Source organism: Pan paniscus, chromosome 3, assembly GCF_029289425.2.
Source record: "Pan paniscus chromosome 3, NHGRI_mPanPan1-v2.0_pri, whole genome shotgun sequence".
Lineage (NCBI taxonomy): Eukaryota > Metazoa > Chordata > Mammalia > Primates > Hominidae > Pan > Pan paniscus.
In genome coordinates, this window is record NC_073252.2 from 185,675,451 (window position 1) to 185,697,819 (window position 22,369).

Here is a 22,369-nt window from a genome sequence, read left to right on the forward strand (position 1 = left end):
TCGTCTCCTTTGATTCTATCCCTCACATCCAGGGCACACTGATGCTAGGGGTGGGCTCCCAAGGCTTTGGGCATTTAACTTCTAAAGCTCCATATCTAAAATTAAAGATGAATGGATAACTTTTTACTATATTTTTATTCTTAATGTATTTCTCTTTTTGTGTTTTGTTTTGTTTTGTTTGAGACAGGATCTCGCTCTGTCACCATGGATGGAGTGCAGTGACATGATCTCAGCTCTCTGCACCCTCCATCTCCTGGGCTCAAGCAATCCTCCTGCCTCAGCCTGTCCCAAGTAGCTGGGACCACAGGGCACACCACCATGCCCAGCTAATTTTTTGTATTTTTTGTAGAGACAGGGTTTCACCATCTTGCCCAGGCTGGGCTCAAACCGTTGGGATCAAGCAATCCACCTACCTTGGCCTCCCAAAGTGCTGAGATTACAAGTCTGCCATCTCTCCTGGCCCTAATTTCTCTTTATAAAATCAGATTTTGTTGGAAGTATCCTATTTGCTAAAACCTTGATATCTGATGCACTTAGCATAGAAATCAGGCTGGAAAAACGAATCTGTAATAGATATCTAAAACTTTAAAAAATGTAAGAGTCAGAAGCTTAAATTTTTACCTCTTTTTGGACGGATGTTTTTCTAAAATAAACATTTTCCTGCCTTTTCAAGTAAAAACATTGACAATAGTAAAAATGTCCCTTAATCATCCTGAATCATTAGATATTAGTTTTATTCTTCATGTAATTGACTCAGTGGTGTTTAGGACTAGTGGTCTCTAACTTCAACAAGTGTGGGATGGCCCATGGCATGAAAAGAGGGATAGGGCTTGTCTGACCCTCTCTAGTGGGGATGACCCAAGGCCTTTGCTGATGCCTGAAGCCTAAAGCAAGGCAATGTGTACAAACAGTGGCTTCACCTTCCAGAACATTTTCTTTCTCTCTGTTCTTAGTAGTTTTGACTTGTCCCCACCATTCAAGCTAAGTGTCCTTTATAACAATAAAGTTGAAACTAGCAAAAACGTCCAACTCTGTGTGGTTCATTAAATACTATACTGTTGTGAGCAAGGATGTAATTTTTGTCAGGGATGGGCTTCCCCCATGCCCCCTCTAAGATTACATAATACCCAAAATTACATAAGATTACACCTAAGATTACATAATACCCAAAAGAAAGGGTAGCCCTAAAATAGTGACACTGAGGAGATACTAGTTACATGAAAAATGATCACAAAAACAATAAGAACTCACATGACAGATTTTTCACTTTTAAAAATGTATTTTACATAATAGTTTGATATAAATACATTCTATGGGAGACTAATATATATATTTATATGAAATATTTAACGTCTAGATTTTTTTAAGTTAAAATAACCTCCGTGAGCACCCAGTTACACTTTCTTTCCCTCCATATCTTCTTTCGATTCCACTTCCCTGACCATATGTGAGCACTGTTTGTGCTTTCCAAACATTTTCCTAGACATCAGCACACACACACGCACACACACACACACACACAGTTCAAATATAAAATGCTACTTTTTCCAAAAATGTGATCATATCCTATTAAATGACCTGCCTTTTTTCCACTTATCTGTGAAAACTTTTTATGTCAATACATATATATACACATTATATATATATATGCATTATATATATATGCATTATATATATGCATTTTATACACACACACACACACATATATCTGCCTCGGTCTTTTTAATTGCTGTGGTGTATTACATATCATGTGTACCATAATTTTTTTTTTGAGATAGAGTCTTGCTCTGTCACCCAAGCTGGAGTGCAGTGGCATGATCTCAGCTCATTGCAGCCTCTTCCTCAAGTTCAAGTGATTCTCCTGCCTCAGCCTCCCAAGTAGCTGGGATTACAGGCTTCTGCCACCATGCCCAGCTAATTTTTATTTTTAGTAGAGATGGGGTTTCACCACGTCGGCCAGGCTGGTCTCGAACTCTTGACCTCAAGTGATCTGCCTGCCTCGGCCTCCCAAAGTGCTGGGATTACAGGAGTGAGCCACCGCCCCCAGCCTTCAGACAGTATATATTTTTGTTAAATCCAATTCTTCACTGTTAAAGAATACTATTTTACATTAATCTTTGTATATACATGTGACTATAATGAATATCCTTTGTACATATATGTGCTCTTTCTCCCTACTCATACGTAAAATTACTGGGTGAAAGGGTACATTATATTTAAATCTGACATATACTTGCAAATGCCCCACCAAAAAAGCCCTGAAATTTGAATTCCCACTATCAGTTTTTGAAAGTTCCTATTCTCTTACCTCTTCCTCCATGCTGAATATTATCAGTCTTTTTCATTTGTCCTCATCTCATGAATAAAAATTACATTTCTGTCTTAATTTAATCTGCCTTATTAACTAGTTTTATGTGATACTAAGTATAATTTTCTGTCATTACATGTTTTCTATCAGATTTGTTATCTTTTATTGATCTTTATGTGCTTGATATTATCATAGAGATTAATGCTGTATTGTAAATAATTTTCCCATGATTTTTCATTGTACTTTTTCATGTGGGTTTTTGACATAGATGCTTCAGATTTTTATATAGACATATCTGTCATTTTTTCTTTATGAATTCTTAGCCTATGTTTAGCATAGATTTTTCCAATGTTGAGATTAAAAATATTTTCTATTCTCATGAAATTTCCTTTAACATTTTTATAATTTTGTAATCTATTTTTATCTCTATAATTCATCTGTAGTTTTTCTGGTTTGAGGTGGGAATCTAGCCTTAATTTTTTGTTTGTGTCAATTGATAACCAGCAGTCTCAATCATAACCTTTCCTTATTGACTTGAAATATAATGCGTAACAGCTGCCAAAATGTACAGGTCTATACCAGTTTTCTTCTAGACTCTCTATTGTCTTCCTTTCATTTATTTATTAATTTTTGTACCAATGCTGCAGTATTTTAATTATGTTTGTCTTGCAGCATATTCTAATCTCTGGTAGGACCTTTCCTTTTACTATTTAATTTTTTTACTTTTACCTCCCACCTCAACGTCCTGAGTAGCTGAGACTACAGGCACATGCCACACCACCTGGCTAGTTTTGTTTGTTTGTTTGTTTGTTTGTTTCAAGCTCCTGTAAAAATAATAACTATTATTTATTGGAAAATCTCTACACCTCAGGGACTATGTGAAGCATTTTTACATGAACTATTTTATTTAATCTTCATAATGGCCCTCTGAGAAAGTGTAATGAGTTGAATGATGGCCACTCAGAGGATATGTCCATGTCCTAACTGCTAGAACCTGTGGATGTGACTTTTGTTGGGAAAAGAGTCTGAGGATGCAATTAAGGATTTCAAGATCATATCATCCTGGATTATCCAGGTGGATCTTAAATCCAATGACAGTTGTCCTTATAAGAGAAAGTCAGAAGGAGATTTGATGCAGAAGTGATTGTGTATTTAGAAACCCCATCGTCTCAACCCAAAATCCCTTAAGCTGATAAGCAACTTCAGCAAAGTCTCAGGATACAAAATCAATGTGCAAAAATCACAAGCATTCCTATACACCAATAACAGACAGGGAGCCAAATCATGAGTAAACTCCCATTCACAATTGCTATAAAGAGAATAAAATACCTAGGAATCCAACTTACAAGGGATGTGAAGGACCTCTTCAAGGAGAACTACAAACCACTGCTCAATGAAATAAAAGAGGACACAAACAAATAGAAGAACATTCCATGCTCTCGGATAGGAAGACTCAATATCGTGAAAATGGCCATAGTGCCCAAGGTAATTTATAGATTCAATGCCATCCCCATCAAGCTAACAATGACTTTCTTCACAGAATTGGAAAAAACTACTTTAAAGTTCATACAGAACCAAAAAAGAGCCCACATTGCCAAGACAATCCTAAGCCAAAAGAACAAAGCTGGAGGCATTATGCTACCTGACTTGAAACTTTACTACAAGGCTACAGTAACCAAAACAGCCTGGTACTGGTACCAAAACAGAGAGATAGACCAATGGAACAGAACAGAGGCCTCAGAAATAACACCACACATCTACAACCATCTGATCTTTGACAAACCTGACAAAAAACAAGAAATGGGGAAAGGATTCCTTATTTAATAAATGGTGCTGGGAAAACTGGCTAGCCATATGTAGAAAGCTGAAACTGGATCCCTTACTTACAGCTTATACAAAAATTATTTCAAGATGGAGTAAAGACTTAAATGTTAGACCTAAAACCATAAAAACCCTAGAAGAAAACCTAGGCAACACCATTCAGGACATAGGCATGGCAAGGACTTCATGTCTAAAACACCAAAAGCCAAAATCGACAAATGGGATCTAATTAAACTAAAGAGCTTCTGCACAGCAAAAGAAACTACCATCAGAGTGAGCAGGCAGCCTACAGAATGGGAGAAAATTTTTACAATCTACCCATCAGGCAAAGGACTAATATCCAGAATCTAAAAAGAACTTAAACAAATTTACAAGAAAAAATCAACCCCATCAACAAGTAGGCAAAGGATATGAACAGACACTTCACAAAAGAAGACATTTATGCAGCCAACAGACACATGAAAAAATGCTCATCATCACTGGCCATCAGAGAAATGCACATCAAAACCACAATGAGATACCATCTCACACCAGTTAGAATGGTGATCATTAAAAAGTCAAGAAACAACAGGTGCTGGAGAGGATGTGGAGAAATAGGAACACTTTTACACTGTTGGTGGGACTGTAAACTAGTACAACCATTGTGGAAGACAGTGTGGCGATTCCTCAAGGATCTAGAACTAGAAATAGCATTTGACCCAGCCATCCCATTACTGGGTATATACCCAAAGGATTATAAATCATGCTGCTATAAAAACACATGCACACTTATGTTTATTGCGGCACTATTCACAATGGCAAAGACTTGGAACCAACCCAAATGTCCTTCAATGATAGACTGGATTAAGAAAATGTGGCACATATACACCATGGAATACTATGCAGCCATAAAAAAGGATGAGTTCATGTCCTTTGTAGAGACATGGATGAAGCTGGAAACCATCATTCTCAGCAAACTATTGCAAGGACAGAAAACCAAACCCCGCATGTTCTCACTCATAGGTGGGAATTGAACAATGAGAACACTTGGACACAGGGTGGGGAACATCACACACTGGAAACTGTTGTGGGGTGGGGGGAGGGGGGAGGGATAGCATTAGGAGATATACCTAATGTAAATGACGAGTTAATGGGTGCAGCACACCAGCATGGCACATGTATACATATGTAACAAAGCTGCACGTTGTGCACATGTACCCTAGAACTTAAAGTATAATAATTAAGAAAAGACTCAAAAAAAAAAAGAAAATGTGCTACATATATGCCATGGAATACTATGCAGCCATAAAAAAAGAGGAGTTCATGTCCTTTGCAGGGACATGGATGAAGCTGGAAACCATCATTCTCAGCAAACTATCGCAAGGACAGAAAACCAAACATCACATGTTCTTACTCATAGGTGGGAACTGAATAATGAGAACACTTGGACACAGAGTGGGGAACATCACACACCGGGGCCTGTCGTCGGGTGGAGGGAGAGGAGAGGGATAGCATTAGGAGATATACCTAATGTAAATGACAAGTTAATGGGTGCAGCAAATCAACATGGCACACGTATACCTATGTAACAAACCTGCACATTGTGCATATGTACCCTAGAACTTAAAGTATAATAATAATTTTTAAAAATTAAATTAAAAATTTTCTATTCAGTAATATAGACACTAGATAAAAGACACAAACTATCTTTTAATGAATGGCTGATCTTTGGAAATTATAAGGGAAAGTTCCAGGGGCCTACAGAAAAAATAGTGAGCTGAAACAAGACAGTGCCTCCAAACTAGAAGACTTCAGGAAGGGTATATGATTTTGTAGTCTGGGCTCAAATAGTTTAAGGTAGAACTTTCTATCCAGGAACTTGTTGGAACCGGACAAACCTTGTGACGTGGGTTTCGGGACTGGTGGAGAAAGCAAGGCAAGGGTTTTTAGTATTCATGAACACACTGTTTTGGTGAGAATCAAGCTGTTTTTCCTAATAAGCAAAGGATTTTTTTCTGACAAACAAATTATTTGCCCACATAAATTGATTTGAAATAATCTCCTAAAGCAAGTAGTGACGTTATTTATTGGTTTGCAGACTTATCTTTCTGGGGAATGAATTTCCCAGAGAAAACGGTAAAGTTTTATTAACACAGAAAATAAGAAAATTGTTTGCTCTTCCATCACATTTAAAATAATATATATTTAGGCCCAGGTGTAGTGCCTAACACCTGTAATCCCAACAGTTTGGGAGGTGAGGAGTTCAAGACCAGTGTGAGCAACATAGTGAGACCCCCATCTCTAAAACAAACAAATAAAAACAAGAATACATGTCTAAACTGGTGGGAATAAAAATAATGAGAATACATATCTAAACTGATGGGATGCAGCCAAAAGCAGACTTTAAAGGCAAACTCATGCACTCAAACGCAGAGACGAGGCCAGGTGCAGTGGCTCACACCTGTAATCCCAGCACTTTGGAAGGCCAAGGCAGAAGGATTGCTTGAGTCCAGAAGTTCGAGACCAGCCTGGGCAAGAGAGTGAGACCCTGTCTCCACAAAAAAAAATTAAAAAATAAAAATAAAACTAGCCGAGTATTGTGGCATGTGCCTGTGGTCCCAACTACTCGGGAGGTTGAGGTGGGAGGATTGCTTGAGCCCACAAGGTTGCAACTGAAATGAGCCAAGTTTGCACCACTGCACTCCAGCCTAGGTGACAGAGCAAGACCCTGTCTCAAAAGAAGCCAACAAGCCAGGTGTGGTGGTTCACGTCTGTAATCCCAGCACTTTGGGAGGCAAAGGAGGGTGGCTCGCTTGAGCTCACATGTTTGAGACCAGCCTGGACAATACCGTGAAACCCCATCTCTACAAAAAATACAAAACTTAGCCAGGCATGGTGGCATGTGCCTGTAGTTCCAGCTACTCAGGAGGCTGAGGTCAGAGGATGGCTTGAGCCTGGGAGGCAGAAGGTGCAGTGGGCCAAGATGGTGCAAATGCACTCCAGCCTGAGTGACAGAGCCAGACCTTGTCTCAAAAAAAGCAAACACAGAAACAAATACAGAGATGAGAAAAGAATCAGAGACTGTAAGTAAATTACTTTAAATGTCCAAATTTAGAAGTTAAGTGAAGAAGAAGAAATAACCTAAAGAGAGTAAAAGAAAGAAGATAACACTAAAATCAGACATTAATAAAATATAAAGCCAAGATATAATTAGCAGAGACAGTGGGGCAACACTAATTCCTTGAGAAGACTAATAAAATAAAATTGTTTTAAACTTTATTAATATTAGTAAGGGGGTAGCGAAACAACAAAAAGAAGTATAATGCCTGGGTAGTCCCATGACCATTAGGAAATGTGGAATTTTTGAAAAACTTATCACAGTGAAAAAATTAGACTCAAAAAGCTTTTTTGTTTGTTTGTTTGTTTTTACTGTGGTAAAATACGTAAGAAAAGTTAACATTTGGCTGGGTGCGGTGGCCAGGTACAGGATCACACCTATAATCCCAGCACTTTGGGAGACTGAGGCAGGCAGATCATCTGAGGTCAGGAGTTCGAGACCAGCCTGACCAACATGGAGAAACCCCATCTCTACTAAAAATACAAAATTAGCCCGGCGTGGTGGCACATGCCTGTAATCCCAGCTACTCGGGAGGCTGAGGCAGGAGAATCGCTTGAACCCGGGAGGCAGAGGTTGTAGTGAGCCGAGACTGTGCCATTGCACTCCAGCCTGGGTGACAAGAGCGAAACTCCATCTCAAAAAAGAAAGAAAGAAAAGTTATAATTGAATCCTTTTTAAGCGTACATTTCTGTGGCATTAGACACATTCGCATTGTTGTGCAAGTATACCACCATCCAGAACTTTTCCAGCTTCCCAACTGAAACTCTGTACCCATTAAACACCAACTCCCAACCTCCCATCTCCCAGCCTCTGACAACCCCTATTCTACTCTCTCTATGAATCTCACTACTCTAGGAACTTTTTATGAATGGACTCCTGCAACATCTGTGCTTTTGTGACTGGCCTATTTCACTTAGCATAATGTCTTCAAGGTATATCCATTGTGTTGTGGCATGTCTCAAAATGTTCTTTCCTTTAAAGGGTGAGTGATATTCCATTATCTGTATATTCTATATTTTGTATATCCATGCACCTGTCAGTGGGCACTTGGGCAGCTTTCACCTTTTGGCTATTGTGAATAATGGTATTATGAACATGGGTGTACAAATATTTGTTTGGGTCCCTGCTTTCACTTTTTTTGGATGTATACTCGGAGTGGAATTGCTGGATCATGTGGTTATTCTGTGTTTAACTTTTTAAGGAATGGCCATATAGTTTTCCACAGTAGCTGTACCATCGTACGTTCCTACCAACAGTGCACAGGGATTCCAGTGTCTCCACTTCCTTGTGAACACTTGTTATTTTCTGGGTTTTGATAGTAGCTATCCTAATGGGTATAGAGTGGTATCTCACTGTAGTTTTGATGTGCACTTCCCTAATTTAGTAATGTTGAACATCCTTGCATGTGCCTATTGATTATTTGTGCATCTTCACTGAAGAAACGTCAATGTGTGTTCTTTACCTATTTTTAATTAGGCTGTTTGATATTTGTGTTGTTGAGATGTGGGAGTTCTTTATCTATTCTGGATAGCTATCAATCTCTTATTAGTTATATGACTGACAACGCCCAGAGAGCTTTAAAGGCAAGTTCTACCAACTTTTAATTGCAATCTTACACAAATTAGTTCAAACAATAAAAAAAAAATGGTTACCCTGAAACTCATTTTATAAAGGATGTATCCATCAGGGTTTAACCAGAGAAACAAAATGAGTAGGAGATGTACACTTAGAGGTTGATTGCAGGGAAGTGACTTACATGATTGTGGGCGCTGGCAAGGCACGTCGGAAGTCCACAGCACAGGCCATCAGAAAGAGGAGGGTGGGATTTTAGGGGCGAACTGAAATTGCTGTCCATAGGCAGAATTTATGTTTTCTCAGGGAAGCCTCAGTTCCGCTCCTGAGGTCTTTCAGCTGATTGAATCAGTCTCACCCAGGATAATCTAGAATAGTGAGACAATAAATATTTTACAATAATCTTCTTAAGTAATGTCGACTGATTGTAGAATTCGGTCACAGCCACAGAATACCTTCACAGCATCACCTGATTTAGTGTTTGATGGAATAACCGGGGACCAGCGACTGGCCAAGTGAATATGTGAAACTGATCATCGCAAAAGTCAAACAACCTATGCAAAGGCCAGAAAATGACAGTTTCAAAAACTAGCAGCCAATTTTAGTCACTAATTCAGATTAGAAATCCCCCCGAAAAACTACACATAACAATAACAAAAAAGGCCGGGCGCAGTGGCTCACGCCTGTAATCCCAGCACTTTGGGAGGCAGAGGCGGGCGGATTGCCTGAGCTCAGGAGTTCGACACCAGCCTGAGCAACATTGTGAAACCCCGTCTCTACTAAAATACACAACAATTAGCCAGGCATGGCGGCATGCACCTGTGGTCCCAGCTACTCAGGAGGCTGAAGCAGGAAGAATTGCTTGAACCTGGGAGGCGAAGGTTGTGGTGAGCCGAGATCACACCACTGCACTCCAGCCTGGGTGACAGAGCAAGACTCCGTCTCCAAAAAAAGAAAAAAAAAAAAAAAAAAGTAACAAACCAGATCCAGCAATATGTGAAATGGAAAAAAAAAGTCCAAAATATAAATATTTATCTTGTATGAAATTCTAGAACTAAAAAACATTTGACCCCTTATCTCTTTAAATTGTACTTCAAAAAATATATAATAGGGGCTGTCTTTATAATAGAGTAATATGTTTATTGTATCTGTTTTGAAGATATACTCCGAATAATCCCTTGTTCCACAGTTCAAATCTGAGGTAACATTGAAGACAGAAAACAATGGTGACATTATCCCCACTCCCTTAAGGCCAGCCCTGCAATGATCCGGCATTGGAAATGCTGCTGCTTTACTTCACTAAATGATACTTTGTTTTGCAATTTACTATGAATTACATAGCTTAATCTATGCAATAACAATCCTGAAAAAAGAAATGTTTCTGGTTTATTTCTGGAATTTAAATGAAACTGGTGCTTTTATATTCATATTTGTGTTAATGTTTTCTAGCATCCAAGTACAAATCCATTTATCCTTTTTAATAATACTCATAAACATGAATATCTGAACTAAAACCTTCACCTATAAAATTAGACAAATGGGGGAAAATATTGTAAAAGCAATAATAGTTAAAGAGATATTGAATTTGGCTGGGTGCGGTGGCTCACGCCTGTAATCCCAGCACTTTGAGAGGCCGAGGCGGGTGAATCACAAGGTCAGGAGTTCGAGACCAGCCTGACCAACATGGTGAAACCCCGTCTCTACTAAAAATACAAAAGTTGATTGGGCATGGTGGCACCTTCCTGTAATCCCAGCTACTCAGGAGGTTGAGGCAGGAGAATTGCTTGAACTGGGACCCGGGAAGCGGAGGTTGCAGTGAGCCAAGATCGCGCCACTGCATCCCAGCCTGGGCTACGGAGCAAAACTTCATCTCAAAAAAAAAAAAAAAAAGAAGATATTGAATTTAAATAGGATTTATCTTCTCAATAACTAAGTTTATTATTGCCAAAGTGGTATTTTAGTTGAAGAATTAGAATAAGAAGAATTCAAACTAAATAGGGCAATAATTGTCTAGAATACTGAAAGAGAAAAGTGCTTATTCAACAAATATTTATGGAATGATTTTTCTTAGTGTTAAGGACAACAGATTACAGACAAATAAGATATAATTCTCTTTTTAAAGATCTCACGAGTCTAATAATAACCTAAAGACCAGCATATAAACATACAATCATATTACTATGTAATAAATGGTATAAAAATATGCACAGGGTGTTATAAAAACATGATCATGTGGGAAGAAGATAAATCAGTAGCAACTCCTGAAGGAAATGATACCAAATCTGTATCTTGAGGAGAAATCACCCGCTAGCTCAGTGGGAAAGTGGGAGACGTTCCACACAAAAGGAACGGTTTGAAAATGAGAGGAAAGTGGACGCTGGAGAAAATTTTCCAAAAACATTTTATCTCTGTAGAATTGGGTATGTGTGGCCTTTTCCAAGCAAAGTGTTTAATCAAATGGATTTTCTGAAGATTGTTAAACTTTCTGTTTACGTTATGCTAACAAAGAATGCAGTTTCCCAACTGTTCCACAATTTACTACTTACTGAGAGGGTGTCTCTCCTTATTTCTCTCGTGGAACTAGTACAAGGTTAAACCTACCATTTTCTGTAGTGGGCACCCAGTAAGTTGTCTCACTCCCCTGGGAACTGCACTCCCTTCCCCTCCCATTCTTATGCGGCTCACAGGTGCTACTGTGTTCTTTGAAAACCCAAAACCCTGGCCAGAATTCAAAGACAGCAGTATGGGCAACTGACTGTAGCCTGGCTAATCACAATACTTCAGTCCTTGTTGACTGGACTTGCGATGGGAACTTAGGCTAAACTGTATCAAGAAAGCCCTTTTCCAGAATTGTTTGTTTGGAACCCCAAAAAATCAAGCAAATGCCTTTCTCGTGTCTGAAGCTCTACAGTTTTCCTGTGAGCATAAACACAGCTACATAGAGAGAATGAACTTACAGAGACAGAAACAGAAGAAAAGAATGCCAGGATCAGCTTCATCCCACAAGACTGAAGTCTATTCCAGCAGGAAACATCTGGAGTCTTCCCTTAAACCTCCCTTTTTTAAATATTGTGAGTTTTCTTTCTTTAGCTTTATTCATTCAACTAGCAAGCAAAACCTTGGAACATCCAGTTTCAAAGGTTTCTGCCAAATGCCCTGGCTGTTTAGCTTTTCTTTCCCTTCCCTCATTCTGTCTAGCTACAATCATCTTGACAAACAGAGAAGAAAGGACTGGGGTCACACGGGAGTAGATGTTCATGTATTACAAGGGTAATAATGAAATGAATGATGAGAATAATTATAACTTACATGCCCATACTCAGAAATGATATGAGCTAAAAAAAAAAAAAAAAAAGTGAAATTGTCAGAATTTGTTCTGTATGAACAGTTACCCTTCCGGTTCTTGGGGAACTAGCAGTCACCCGGTGACTAGCCTTTGGTTGCTCAGAGAACAATATTGTAATTCTGTAATGAATTCTGTAATTATAATATTGTTCTCTGAGCAAGCAAAGGGGAGACTAAATGTGTATGGTCTCCTCGGAAGCATCTCAACTTCTAATTATTTAAAAATTTTACTTCCTCACTGAGAATGTAACCTGTTTGTTTCCCAGTCTTTCGAAGTGTTAACTGTCTATCTGCTATGAGCCAGTTAATATAATACATGTCAAATTTAATGTGCTAACCTTGTATTCAATATAGGAGAGACAATTAAGGTTCTCCAGCAGCAGTAAGACATTCTCTGAGACAGCAACAGCCCAGTCAATGTCAGCTTTCAAGCTGGTGCTGGCCTGATGCTGGCTAACCACCTGAGAGAAAGCTCTCCAAGGAGAGGTCCACAGTGGGAGGCAGGTCATATCAGATAGCCTGTAAGCTTTTCTCCTACTTTCAGATAAAGACTCAAATATTTATTGATTGGCATATATTTTATAAATATGTATATAGCTAGAGAGAGAGAGAGAATGTTACTACACAAGGGAACAATTTATCAAAAAGCTGTCCTGAAATCTCCAAATTATGCAAAGGAGCTGGATTAACTTTGCCGGAGCCTAGATCAATCCCACCCAGGTGACGTGTCCTACACCCAGTGAGAAATTTTTATGATAATCTTGTTTCGATCATTATAATTCCTGGAACCTTAATAACAATATTCAAGTAGTATTCATCTCTTATTACAATGCATGACTGGGGTGCTTTAATTGGGGCAAAAAGACTTGAGAATTCTGAACACTGTCTCTGTACTGACGGTTATGTACAGCTTCTTGCATGCCATCTTCCACAATAAATAGACTGGATTTAAAGTTATTTATAATCTCAACTTATAGTTCCTTCATTCTAAGAAACTAGTAACAATACTTAGCTATTCTGGTTATAACAGAATAACCTTCATGCTGGTCAATTCTATATGCTCTTTTTTCCATCTTTGCTTCCTTTCTATATTATTCAGGACTCCTTAGACAGCACAGGATAGAAATATACATTAAACCAGTTCAAGCAATAGAATGGAAGTTGGTTGGTTTGCAGGACTAAAAGGAATACTGATGAAGCTCACAAAACTGGAAGAAGCCCTGCCAAAAATCGAGGCTTGGAAGGCAGAGTTCAGTATGGCCAGGAGCTGTTATCTGGTGCATCCACCTCACATCTCTGCTTGGCTTTATGTAGATTGACTTTTTCCAATGACAGGAAAAGCGAGTGCTGGTGACAACAAATTTACAGTCTCCCAGCTTAGCAACGCAGAAGAAAGATGCCCGGAAAAGCCCTGGCTGGCCCTGGCTGGCCTGAACGCCCACCCCGTAGGCCGATAATTGAGGTCAGTGGGATGCAGTCATATTCCTCACTAGGCTATTTTGTTGTTGGGGGCAAAATGCTCTGGGGATAAGACTGGGGAAAGATGCATATCGTACAGGGAAACTAGAAGCAATACATGAGGCCAGGTGCAGTGGTGCGTGCCTGTAATCCCAGCACTTCGGGAGGCCAAGGTGGGAGGCTCGCCTGAGCCCAAGAGTTCAAGGCTAGCCCAGCTGGCTGTGATGGCATGCACCTGTGGTCCCAGCTACTCAAGTAGCTGAGGTGGGAGGATCGCTTGAGCTCTCCAGGTTGAGGCTGCAGTGAGCTGAGATGGCACCTCTGCACTCCAGCCTGGATGGTAGAGTGAGACCCTCCCTCAAAAAAAAGGAAGAAAAAGAAAAGAAGCAATGCATGAGGGCAGTTTAAGAGCTATCATCTTGGCCCTATAATACTGCTCAAAATACAATCTTTGTGCACAGAGGTGTGATCCATTGGCTTCTGTGGCTATATTGCCTCCAACATATCTTTACCATCGTGTCTGCCATTGGATATAGATTGCTGCAGTTTTCTGTCCCATCAAAACAAATGCTGGTTTCTCTGCACCCTTTCCATAGAAATGAATATCACTGGAAACTTGAAATGGTATATGAGAGATTCTACAACCCTTTGCCACTTTCGGCTGCTCATTAGAAATGAAAAGGGGCCTCTTTCATGCAGTACTCTGGCACATCATGTATAATACCGTGAATGTTCTTCCAGCACGAGTAGCTTAGGACATTAATGCTTAAACACATCATGCTCAGTATCTTGTGGGTGATATTCAAGTTTAATGTAACATCTCATTTGTGGCTGTCTAATTGCATGATATTTTCCATTTCTTTCCTCAGTTAATACTGTGATACTGAGTGTCTTCTTTTTATGGGACAATCTCTCCTCTAAACTCATGAACAATGTGCTTATTGTTTGTGTTAAGATAATGCTTTTCCCTCCCAGCTGTAACATTCCGATTGTTTTATTCTACCTCGGAAGGCCTAAGATGACCTCTTCGCGTGCAGATCTCAGTCCTTCGCCGTCTGCGGACCTGCCTACCCTTTGCTGCCTTATGAGAGACTTGACCTTCAACGCCTCGTTAGCATTATGGGTCTCTAGTCCACCACCAGCATCTAATCCCCAATAGCTTATCTTTGCCATTCTATGACCTAGTAGCTGACCTTTCTCACTGTGGCTGCCCTAACAGAGCTAAACTCTTGACAAACCCATAAAGCAATTGATTTTTTTGTTTGGTTTTGTTTCTTAGTGGTTCTCTGCTTGAAATAAAGACATTTAAGGGTATTCATCTTTCTCTGTCCAAAAGCCTAGCCACTCCGATAATCTCATTTTAAGGCCAGGCACAGTGGCTCATGCCTGTAATCCCAGCACTTTGGGAGACTGAGGTGGGAGAATCACTTGAGGCCAGGATTTTGAGACCAGCCTGGGTAACGTAGCAAGAGTCTGTCTCCAGAAAAATTAAAAATTAGCTGGGCACTGTGGTGCACACCTGAAGTCCCAGCTACCCTGGAGGCTGAGGAGGGAGGATCCCTTGAACCAGGAAGTGGAAGCTACAGTGAGCTATGATGGCACCACTACACTCTAAGCAGAGTGAGACCTTGTCTCTTAAAAAAAGAAAAAATGAAAAAAAAAAAAGAATTTTATTTTAAACACCCTTGTTACAACATATCAACATATTTTTGTATTTTGTGGTTTTTAACCTCCTTTTGTTGCCTCCTACTAATAGATTTAAAAATTTCTGGTACTGTGATCAAAATTCCTTAGAGAAGAAGAAATAAACCAACAGCTGTTTACTTGTAAATCCACTTTGCAAAGGGAGAATGAGAGGATACACTTTAAGGACTTAGAAGAAAAAGGCAATAATTATGTTTGTTTTACATCAGCATTTAAATCAAAATGAAAATGTTGCTTTCATAAAAAATGAAAGCAATAATGTTTTAATTAACAGGGGAATACCAATTCTTCTAAAAATAAATATTTTTCTGTTATTTTACTGTTAATATTTTTTTTCTTTAATAACTTTCTTAGCTCAGAAAGGAGCACAGTTATATGCTGGATGGTTTATAAGCACAGCTTTAAGATGTCATGATTTTTTGCAGCACTGTAACCTACAAAAAAAAAATATAATAAATTGTATTGACAAGGTTTTCATGCTTAAACCTATATTTTATTGTACCATTATCCCTGAACAAATTGAGGCACAATATTTCATTAGACTGGACAGATACATTATGAACATACAAGAGAATATTAAAGGCCATTCAATAGTTTTAGCAAAGAGGATCAATATTAGGTTTTGTAAGTTTGTGTAAAAGAATACCTTCTATATCATGGCTATATCTTTTATATTAGGTTAGTTTTTTGTTTTGTTTTTTGTTTTGAGACAGTCTTGCTCTGTCACCCAGGCTGGAGTTCAGTGGCGCCATCTCGGTTCACTGCAGCCTCTCCCACCTGGATTCAGGCGATTCTCCCGCCTCAGCCTCCTGAGTAGCTGGGATTACAGGTTCCCACCATCACATCCAGCTAATTTTTGTATTTTTAGTGGAGATGAGGTTTCACCATGTTGGCCAGGCTCGTCTCGAACTCCTGACCTCAGGTGATTTGCCCACCTTGGCCTCCCGAAGTGCTGAGATTACAGGCTGAGCCACTGCACTCAGCCTTAGGTTCATTTTTAAAACACTTAAAATGAATTTATTTTAAAGGAATGTATTTTAAAGGTATTATTTTTTATAAGGACTTTAATATTTAGAGTCATTATATTTAGAAAAGAAGAGGTTCATACTCATATTTACAAAATACATCTCAGAAATGGATTCTGAGACAGTTCTAACAACTGTTCTATGAAGTTATATATTACTTATTATAATAGATGGCATACAATTTAGTGACAGTAAAATATCTGGGATTGAAATTCCACCCAAACACTCCCCCATTTTCTGCCATTAGAGATGTTCATTTGTCACAGAGAATCTAAAGGTTTATAGGACTTTTATAGGAGGAAAAACTGAATATTTCATGTAAATATTAATCATAACTAACTGGAGTGGCTATATTAGTATCAGACAAAGTAGACTTCAGAATAAGTAATATTACCAGGGATAAAAAGGGACATTACATGATGATAAAAAGGGTCAATTCATCAAGACAAGGTAGCAACCCTAAATATATGTCAACTAATTATAGAGCTTCCAAATAAATAAAGCAAAAATTGATAAAAATGATAGAAGAAGTCAGCAAATGCAGTTATTACTGGAGACTTCAGCACTCATCTCAGTAATTGATAGAGCAGACAGAAAATCAGTAAGGATATAGATTTGAATGGCAGTAACTTGACCAACCTGACCTAAGGTGTCTGGGTAGAAGGTTCCACTCAATGTCAAAATACACATACTTTTCAAACGCACATGGAACATGCACCAAGATAGATGAGCAGTGCCTCTCCAACTGTGGTCAGGTATTTAAACCTAAATGTTCAATACTGATATGAAAAGTATTTGTTCACTGGACAACAGCAACCAATGATGAATATCCTTGGATTCCAGTTGTTTCTACCAATCTTGACCTTTACTCCTTTGCTTCCAAGTGGTCTTACAAGGAAAGCAAATCTCAGACATGCTTGGTTGCTCCGACAGATATCTAATAGCAAGTAAGCAGTAAGACAGCCATATAGCCTCTTAACCACTCTCAGTCCTCAGATGCCCTGACAAGCACATCACACAAAAGGTTCACTCCAAGGCAGATGCAATGATATTTTGTTGATAGGATCAGAAAACTTCCTGAGGTTCAATAGTCATCCATTGAGGGTGGGATCACAGGATTGAAGGGAGCCCGACCCCAAGGGGCTACTTGGATGTGGGTCTTAAACAGATTCTTATAACTCCTTTCTTCAAGGGTAGTAGAGCCTGTAAAACCTCTCTTTCCCACCACATGTCTAGAAGTTTGCTAATTTCACCAATGAAATCATTTTTCCTCTATTCCTTGTGCTAATTCACAATGCCTGTGGTTTAGATTTAGACATCAATATTTGAAGTCTTGCTGAGTCTACCTCTCAAGTGTAGATTGCCAATTGAGGCAGTTCAAATGCTAATCAGCCATCTATAAGGTGTAGATTAAAGTTAATTCACACTGACACATATGCCACACTCTATACTAATTATCAGTACATTCCATCAGATGAATCAGCAGTATATAAATCAGTATGCTAAAATATATTAAAATAATTTAAATCAATTTACCAAAAAAAAAAAAAATCTCATAATAGAATTGGGCATGCATTGGGATGAGAAAAGGCTCAGAGCAGTCAAACAAATTTATGTTAGCAAAAGGAAATCAGAAATCATGAGATTTTCAACAAACCAACATTGGGGTAAAAAATTTTCTTTTCACATTTTTTTTTTTTACCATTTCTTAATAATTATTCTCTAACTACCACTCTAGTTTTTCTAATAACAAAGAGCAAATTGGCTGTCTGTACGCAATAGAACTTACCTTTTTTTCTTTTATTCTTTTTTTTTTTTTTTTTTTTTGAGACAGATTCTCTCTCTGTCGCCCAGACTGGAGTGCAGTGGTATTACAATCTCGCCTCACTGCAACCTCCACCTCCCAGGTTCAAGCGATCCTCCTGCCTCAGACTCCCAAGCAGCTGGGATTACAGGCTCACACCACCACACCCGGCTAATTTTTGTATTTTTAGTAGAGACAGAGTTTTGTCATGTTGGCCAGGCTGGTCTCGAACTCTTGACCTCAGATGATCTACCAGCCTCGGCCTCCCAAAGTGCTAGGATTACAGACGTGAGCCACTGCGCCCATCCTAGAGCTCACCTTTTTTTAAAACATGTATTACAATGCTGTGTTTGATAAAGGCAATAAAAATGTTTAAATCAACATTTGACAGTAGAATTTCAATTATCTTAATTTTAGGAGTATAGGAAAAATATTCTCATTGCACCATGTACAAAAAACATCCTATTGACATAGGACATATTGTGAGATGCAATAGGGTTTTATCAATTTTTTTTTATTTAAATCATGGACGGTTACATCATTAAATTGTATTCACTGGATTGAGGCGTTGAAGAACTTGTAACCTCCCACATCCCAATTTTAACACCTGCTCTTTGCTCTTCATTTTGCATATGCCAAGGTTATTTCATCATTCAACTTCCACAGCGACTTATCTATTTATAATGCTTGGCAAATTTTCCAAGGATTTCCTCTAGTGGTACAGTAAAATATGCTATCACAGGCCTAATTTTTCTTTGAAGGCTTCTATTTTATCTTAAAACCCCGTATGACTTTTGTATGTAAATACACAATGTCTTCTTCGCCAGAACCACCGGGTTGGTTGCCGTCTAAGCTGCGCCTCCTCGTCACCGCCAATGCTATGCCCGGAGGTCGGCTTCTTGGGGACGTGGCTCCCAACTTTGAGGCCAATACCACTGCCGGCTGCATCCATTTCCAGGACTTCCTGGGAAACTCACTGGGCATTCTCTTCTCCCACCCTCGGGACTTTACCCCAGTGTGCGCCACAGAGCTTGGCAGAGCTGCAAAACTGGCACCGGAATTTGCCAAGAAGAATGTTAAGTTGATTGACCTTTCTTTTTTCTTTATTTTTATTTTTCTTTTTTTGAGACGGAGTCTTGCTCTGTCGCCCAGGCTGGAGTGCAGTGGTGCAATGTTGGCTCACTGCAATCTCGGCTCACTGCAATCTCTGCATCCTGGGTTTAAGCAATTCTCCTGCCTCAGCCTCCTGAGTAGCTAGGACTACAGGTGTGCAACAACACGCCCAGCTAATTTTTGTATCTTTAGTAGAGACGGGGTTTCACCATGTTGGTCAGGCTGGTTTTGAACTCCTGACCTCGTGATCTGCCCACCTCAGCCTCCCAAAGTGCTGGGATTACAGGTGTGAGCCACCGCACCTAGCGGATTACCCTTTCGATAGACCGTGTTGAGGACTGTCTTGCCTGGAGCAATATCAATGCTTACAATGGTGAAGAACCCACAGAAAAGTTACCTTTTCCCATCATCCACGATAAGAATCCGGACCTTTTCATCCTGTTGGGCATGCTGGATCCAGTGGAGAAGGATGAAAAGGACATGCCTGTGACAGCTCGTGTGGTGTTTGTTATTGGTCCTGGTAAGAAGCCGAAGCTGTCTATCATCTACCTGGCTACCACTGGCAGGAACTTTGATGAGATTCTCAGGGTAGTCACCTCTCTCCAGCTGACAGCAGAAAAGAGGGTTGCCACCCCAGTTGATTGGAAGGTGGGGATAGTGTCATGGTCCTTCCAGTGATTCCTGAAGAGGAGGCCAAAAACCTTTTCCTGAAAGGAGTCTTCACCAAGGAGCTCCCATCTGGCAAGAAATACCTCCGCCCCGCACCCCAGCCTTAAGTCTCTTGGAGAAGTTGGTGCTGTGAGCCAGAGGGCATCCGCTGCCAATCATGTTTTCCTGCTGCAATTCCATGAAAACATCCTGGTGTCATCACACCAAGGTTTTTAGTTTGCTATACTACTGGCTTATTAAATGAAAACTGGCACTAAAAGTTTCTTGGGATTCTTTACACTCTGTCTTCACCAGCATTCAATTCTGTTCATACATCAGCACTCTCTACTGGTTCTCTTTGAAATATGTTCTGTATTTAAAACTCAAATCTTGTTGGATCTCTGCAGGGCTTGTGACCAATGAGGTCATATTTGTTGATGGTTGAGAAAGCTTGCTTCCCTCCATCAGAGAATGACTATCAATCTTTCCCTCCATCAGAGAATGACTATCAATTTTTTAAACTGTCCTATTACAACCTGTCTTCAGTCACCCATTTTGAAGAGTGGCAGAACTTGAGGTTCAACTCCTCTGTAAATATCCAAGTATAAAACCCAGGAACTTAGAGTAACCCAGATGTTCTTTAATATTGTTTGGATCATAGCCGGGGGAAAAAAAACTTTTTAATTCTGTACCTTTCTAGTAGATAACTGAAGTGAAGAACAAGGGAAGAGACCTTTAAATATTTTGCTATAAAAAAATTTTTTTGTGGCCAGGCGCAGTGGCTCATACCTGTAATCCCAGCACTTTGGGAGGCAGAGGGGGGTGGATCACGAGGTCAGGAGATCCAGACCATCCTGGTTAAAACGGTGAAACCCCGTCTCTACTAAAAATACAAAAAATTAGCCGGGCGTGGTGGCGGGTGCCTGTAGTCCCAGCTACTCAGGAGGCTGAGGCAGGAGAATGGCGGGAACCTGGGAGGCAGAGCTTGCAGTGAGCCGAGATCGCACCACTGCACTCCAGCCTGGGCGACAGAGCGAGACTTCATCTCAAAAAAAAAAAAATTGTGATAAGTTTCTATCAAAATGGGGAGACTGCAGAAAAGGCTTCCCTTGGCTTCCAAGGAGGTGTAGCAGGGGTGAGCAATCCTAGTGCCATGTGCCTTTCACACAGGGTTTGCCTTTATCAATCTGCTTTCTGATGACGTGTACATGAAAGAGTACACCATGAGACAGAAAGAGAGAATGACTGAAAATGTTTTATTGTAGAACTCTTCTTGCAGTGGGTTTTGCTATTTTCTTGATTTTACTTTTTAGGGAACAACAAATAAAATCCTTTGTTAAAACTGAAAAAAAATACGCAATGTATCAATGTCTATTTTGATGTAAATGTTAATATTTAAAATTGCGGTTGCCTAAATCACTTTCAGTTTCTGTATGTGTTACCCAAACTAATTTGGAATCAGGAACTTAGAGGATACTTCTAAAAAAGACATGAGAGGTCATTGTGAAGGATGAGAAATGTTCCATGAACTCACTGGTTTTTACTGGTAGCCCTAAGGGGCCGTATCATTCTGTTTCTCAATGCCTGTCTCAGTAAGAAGCAGAGGAATTTTGTAAATAAATATTTGCTCCATCAATAGAAGCAGGATTAATTCTATATGGAACAACCCAGTGCATGCAAGGATCTGTGGAGTTTCCTTTATTCCTAAAAAGCCAGTCTGCAGGCACTGTCTCCCAGGTTTAGACCTGGAAATTTTAGAAAGCTATGAAGTCTCCCACTGTAAAAAATAGAACTGTTTAATGCAATCTGTTGCTCTTTTGTGATAAATTGCCTTCTTGGAAGCAAAGCAAGAGACACCTGGATGAGGGACTGCAAAAGCTGCAGAAGACAATGTAACATTAGTTGCCCTTGGGAAGAAAACTAGATGACTCGAGGTCAAGGGTAAGAGACTTCCTTTTACCATTGACCTTGTTTCATTTTACTGTTTGTACCATTTACATGTATTATCCCTTTTAGAAAACAGATTCATAATAATTTTAAAATAAGTTATTTTGTGACTTCAGAAAAGAGCAGCAAATAACATTTTTGTCTCATTTATCATAATTTAAGCCTTGAGGGTCTCACCCAGTCAGCTCTGATGGAGCTCAAAGTCCAGCTAAACAAAGCTTCTATGCCTGACACTGCTTCACAGTTGAGCGTCCACACAGTCAGTCCTTGCAGCAGAAATGAGAGAATGTATACAAATGGAAAGGTTGGGGTCAAGGGACCCACAGCCTTGAACAAGCTCCCTTTCGTGAGACAGAGAGGGGACAGAATATATAAGTATTTACTCATATATGCAGAAACAGTCCTTTGAAATTATGGATGCCTAAGACCTACAGTAACTGACATTATATTCACAACACTGGATTGCATTTAATAAGTGGAAACCAAGCATAATTTGCTTTTCAACTTACTTATATCCATTGAAGGAT

General features: G+C 39.5%; 1 pseudogene; it reads left to right on the forward strand.

The window, feature by feature from the left end:
- Window positions 1-17,036: 17,036 nt before the first annotated feature.
- On the forward strand, window positions 17,037-20,376 carry LOC100989391 (peroxiredoxin-6-like; annotated as a pseudogene).
- Window positions 20,377-22,369: the final 1,993 nt, after the last annotated feature.